This window comes from Pygoscelis adeliae, unplaced genomic scaffold (assembly GCF_000699105.1).
Source record: "Pygoscelis adeliae isolate BGI_AS28 unplaced genomic scaffold, ASM69910v1 Scaffold114, whole genome shotgun sequence".
Classification (NCBI taxonomy): Eukaryota; Metazoa; Chordata; class Aves; order Sphenisciformes; family Spheniscidae; genus Pygoscelis; species Pygoscelis adeliae.
The window spans coordinates 2,180,920-2,186,647 of NW_008824587.1; positions in this window are offsets into that span (position 1 = coordinate 2,180,920).

A 5,728-nucleotide genomic window follows, 5' to 3' on the forward strand; every position below is an offset into this window, starting at 1 on the left:
CAGAGCATTACCTGGGTTCAAAACAGGGTTTGAGCCTTGTTTTGATGCCGAGTTTAGCCCAGTTTTGTTTCCTGGGGGGCTTGCCCTCATCGGAGCCGAAAGCATCATTTTGGAGGGTGGGAGCACAGCAGGGCTGCCTCTGAGGTGTAGCTCCGCTCCTGGGCTCGGTTATTTAATTCAGCAAGTCCACAGCACATCAGTCCTAAGGGGTAAAAGTCTCTTTTTCTTCTGCAGTGCCAACGGCCATGAGCAGCTCATCTTTGTAAAGCAATTGTGAGCTGCTATTGAGGACCGCTCCTCCTGTGCTGGCCGTTTTTTGTTTTAATTTTCTCAACAGCAATTAGGGAAAAAAAAAAAACAACACAATGGGTTTGGTATCCTCAGCTCCCAGCCCTGCTCCGCTGGCGATCGTCACGAGCTGGGACCTTCCTCAGCCCGAGCACAGGCTCAGGCACCCCCAGAGAACCACAGCAGTCTGCCTGGGAAATGCCCACCGCCCCGTGCCACGGCTGGTGCCTCGCTGCGGCCCCTTCCCAGCTCCGGAGGCCAAACCTGGCACCCCAGGATCCTCCAGGACCCGAGCAGAGCCGTGCACAGGTCGATGCAGGACCACACAGCCAGCCCCTCGCATCAGCACCCAGTCCGTGTACTAACCCCCACCGACCGGGGATGCAACATCCCACTTTACCTTAAAAACCCCTGAAGGACAGAGCAGGGCTTGATTTTCTCTGTCCCCTCCCCTCCTCTCTTCTTGTTACTGTTTCATTTTGCAGCAGTTGCTGCTTGTTGCCATGCTATCTCCTTTTGTTGCTATGGATTAATAGTGTTTTTTACTTATTTTTATGTATGTCCTGGGAACATGATTGCTTAATTTGCCCTGCAGGTTTTGTAGGCCTGACAGGCATTTCCACGTCGTCCCAGCACTCACCTTACCTTAATCCAGTTCTGGGCTGCTTGCAGAGTAAATACCTGCAGAAACGTTCACTCAGAGGCTTGGGACCAGTATTGGCCCCAGCAAGCAGCCAGGGTGTGAGCGGAGGGGACGTGCTGTTCCTACCACCTGCGCTCTGCCCTCTCCACTGGAATGGGGCTGGTTTTCATCTAACCCAGAATAACAACTCGGAAGCCACCAGCGCAGCGGTCCGAGCCTGGGCAGAAGGATGGGCTCCAGCTGTCTTCCGTGGACCCCCCCGAGTCCAAAGAGGACACATCTGAGGGCTTGCATAAAATATGTTCCTTTCTGTTATTACAACGGGCAGCAGGATTTTGCCTCCAGCTTTTTGTGTCTCTGGAAAATCCTGGTCACTAGAGAAGGGCCAGCGGTCCCTGGGGAGCATCCGAGCTGTGCCATGGGAGAGCCTTTTGTCTCCAGCATGTAAGGTGGTGACGGGAGCGAGGGTGTCAGAAAGAGAACAGGAACGAAGTGTTTTCCAGTGGGTTTAGGAGGTTTGTTTGTATGCTGTGGAGTCAGAAGACTCAGCACGAGGAGGGCTGAATTCCTGAGGCCATTTGCTCAGACCTCAGTTCATTCATGCCCCACAAACCTCAAGGGCTGGTACATCATTGCCGGCTGCGGCAGCGTTCAGCATTGCTGCTCTAAGTACCCCTGGCCACCCCTGCAACGTTACTTGCCACCAGAAAGACCAAGAGGAGGACTTGCGTAAGGAAACCACTGCAAATTTGTGGTTTCATTGTGTTACACAAATGTGAAAGCACGAGGGGGGGATCAGGAGGGATCTGCTCCGGGTCTGGCTCCACTGCACACCCCTTGTGGGATAGTCTGCTTTATTATGTTAAGGCAGGCCTTTAATTGCTCTGCGTCTCCATCCTCCCCACATGAAATGGGGAAAACAATCCATTCTTTTGTCCCATTATTGAAATCTTCAGGGAAGTGACTTTGTCCTATTATTATTTTTGCATTTGGCTCACCACAATGGCCACCGAGCCCTAATGCGCTAATGAATATGGATGTAGGGATCTCTTCCTTTCTGTAATTAATCTTGCCTCCATCCTACTGGGTCATCTAATGAGCAATACTCAGACAAATATCCCCCTGGAGTCGTGAGCCTCGGCAGTTCCTCGGTTGCACACATCAAAGGGGAGCTGGTGACATCATGGAGATCACAGAAAACATCAAGTCTGTCTGAAACATCAAGTTTGGTTTGGGGGGGGGGGGGGGGGAATAGCTTCTCGCAGATCCACAGCTGGTGGGGCTTTTAATTACACAAGGGCCGAGGAACATTCCAACCATAACATCCTGCAGCCTCTCCACCACCAGACAACGCGTCTTTTATTAGCGTAGGAATGTATCTTTAATAAACTGGAGGTTTTTGACTTGTCAGAGGGTGCCAGGGACTGGATCCGCTGTGGTCTTTCTTGGCCTAGCTGTTGCATCGGCAGCAGAGCAGGTCATCCCGTGGCTGCCCTGGTCCCCTGCCCCTGCCTGCGCCGGGCCGGTGCGATGCTCGTTGCTCTCCATGCACCCTCCGGTACCAGGCACCTCGCGCTCTTACAAGGGGGTGACTCGCCGGACCCTCCGTGGGCATCTCACAGCATCTTCCCTGCGGTCCCACCGAAATCCATCCACGCCCCTGCGAGGAGAGGGGCTGGCAGCACATATGAGCTGTAAGTGAGGCTAAAGTCATCGTGGCAAAGGAGCGAGTCCTTTCTGCAGCTTTAATTATCTTTGCCATCGTCAGCGCCCGTGTGTTTGCACAAACTGGGCTTTGGGGGTTGTTCCATGCAAATAAATCTGTTCTCTCCAATGCCAAAACTGTTGTCGCCATCTTCCTCCCCGCTGTGTGTGTATATATATTATAAATCTATGATCCCATGTAATTCAGCAAGGTTTAGGCCTTTATTTGAGGTTTTCCTTCGCCCTGCTTAAAGCAGCGCCGGGAGGGAAGGTGACACTGAGTGGTTGCTCCACCAAGTAACAAATCTCCCATATTGTTCCCTCTCCTTAATTTATCCTGAGCGGGCGGTAGCAAGGCAGCCTGAAAAAGTGTGCTGTGTTCCGAGGCGTGCAGCCCTGCAAATGGCTGTTTGCTTTAATTAATCCTGGAGGAGCCCATGGGGGCCAGGAGAGGTGCGACGCGCCGGAGATTTGTTCTATTGATTAACCCAGCGCCAGGATGGGTGGAATCAAACACTGGGAGTGGATAAAAGCCTGGGAGGTGAATAGGGCTATTGTCGGGTTTGGTTTGCAGGTTATTGGGTTTGGGGGATTTTATTTTTCTTTTCCTACCTGGGGGCTGAGAGAAAGCAGAATAACTTTTCTAATATTCCTCCCTGCTTCCCTGTTTCAACTTCCCCAGTTAACGCCACAGGCCGGAGAGACCCCCCCTCTGCCTGCCAGCCAAAAGTAAAATTTCACATTATTGCATCTGACAGCTCTCATTCCTCAGGCACTTTCTTTTTCCTTCCTCAAAGGAGGAGAAAAAAATATCAAAGGTTTCAAAACCGGGGCACCTTCTGAGATTGCAAAAGGCAGCCCGTTGTTGGGAGGGATGCTCTGAAGGGGCGAGCAGGAGGGAGGATCGATGTGATCCTGCACAGCTCGGAAAGAGTTACATTTGTTTGACATTGCGTTTGCCTTGGGCCCTTGGAAGATGTTTGTAGTTTTCAATTAATCTCATTAGTTTGGAAGTAGATGGAGGGGCGGGGAGGCAGGGAAGAGAGGCGGGAAATAAAAATAATTTCACGGGGAATTCTCTTTAATGACTTTTTAAAAACGTGTAATTGAAATCGGTGCTGGTGGAAAACATTTTAATAGTGCCAAAGCCAGCTGAGGGGAAGCAGCAAGGGATGCTCAGAAAAACCCGGGTACGAGGGATCTGCCAGGAGAAGGCTGAGCCGTGGGGGCTCAGGGCTGTCTGGGGGGGCTGGCACGGGGATGGCAGCAGGAGCGGGACCCATGGCTGGGTCCCCCTGGCCTGGGCTCCGCAGGTGAGCTGCCCCAGCTGCTGCAAAGCCCCGGGAGAGCCCTACTTGCCATCATCGAGCGAGCATTTAATTTCCTTTTGCTGCTCTCCTGAGGTTGAATTTGCAAGTCTGGAAATAGTCAGCGATGCCTGCAGCTTGCCTTTGCCTCGCTCGCCGACGAGGTGCCAGACCCCACGGGTGCGGGCAGCCACTATTTACCGGCTGTGGTGACACTGGGATCACTTAAGGCGTGAGGACAGGGCACGGTCTGGGCAGGCTCCAGCCCCTCCATCCCTGGAGGGATGGCCGGAGGAGGGATGGAGCCTGCCCATGCGCTCAGGGCATAAAAACCTCTCTGCCTCACGGTAACCACCCCCAGCATCGCGCCTGTCCGCTGGAGGAGAGCCCAGCGCGCCTCGGGGAACACGGGGCACACTGAGCATCCATCCCACGGTCCAAATTCACTGCATCCCAATTAACCACACATTCACCGGAGAGGGAGAACTGTTCAGTGAGAGAGGCATCGCCTGCTTGGGTTTCAAGGAGGATCCTGTGGCAGAGAGGAGACCCCCGGCAGCCCCCACCAGCCCAGAGCTGCCCCGAGCCCCACGCCGACCCCACACAGCCATCCCTTCCCAGCCGCCTCGCCGGCAGAGGTGTGCCCTCCTCTCCAGCCTCCAGGCTGAGCACTTAATTGATCGGATTATCCCTTATTTACTAATTAGCAGCCTTGTGCTCAGACGGCAGGAGCGGGGGCCAGCAGCGCTTTCCCTTTATACCGAAGCAGTTGGTGTTTGACGGCGGCAGAGGCTCCGTCAGCAATTTGCCGTGATTCGTTTCTGCTGTGTAAAACTGAAACTTGGCACGGCGCTTCCCCGGGAGCAACGTGACGACGCCGGGAAGCGGCAATGCCAGACTCTGCCCACCTTTTAATTTGCCTTATTTTTGCTTATTCTGCACCAGGGTTTGGTTTTCTGTGTTTAACGAGCTCTGTAATTACTGTCAGAGATAAAGTCTGCTGCTCCATGTAGGTGGCACTAATAGAGAAGATATAACCCAAGGGGAGGGACATGACACCGACACCCAGAAGACCTGGCTTTTGTCCCAAAAGACTTACCCGCTGCGAGGACGCATCCTCTTGCCCATGACCCACCTCTCTCCACCCCCCTCCATGCTGCTGCCCATGCCGTAGTCTCTCGCTGTGGGTGTTCATCCATCCTCCCCCGGGTCAACACCCACTGGCTAATGCCACCAGCAGTCAGGCGAGTGAATTTGTGTCCACATGCCTGGGGAGAGGCAGACTACAGGGTTAGGCCCACTGTGTCTTCAGATGGTATTTTTATTCCCCCTAGCTCTTAATTAGTGGGAATTTCGGGACTTGGGAAAAAAAAAAATCACCTGGCACTGTAGTGTCTTCCCTTTCCTCCCCTTGTTTGCCATTATATTCCTGCCACGCTCCCAACCACCTCCGCTGAAGGTCAGAAAAGAGCAAACTATGACAGAAATATCCACCGTCCGTCCTTTGCAACAGAACCTGTGAGGTCGGCGAGAGTGGCCCAAGGGTGTAAGATGCTAAAACAACGGAGTCAAAGGAAAAGGCTTAAGGGTGTGTTGCCAGGCTGGATAAACCAGACAACTGGGGAAGAAGGACACTCAAATCCACTGATGATCCATTAGCAGGCTCTGTAAGGAGATGTGAATCTAGCTTCTGAGCCAAAGAGCACACCTTTTGACTTAATAGCAGTCAAAACCTTGCGTACATTACTTAGGGGTGTCCCAGGGGCACACACAAACCAACGCCTTT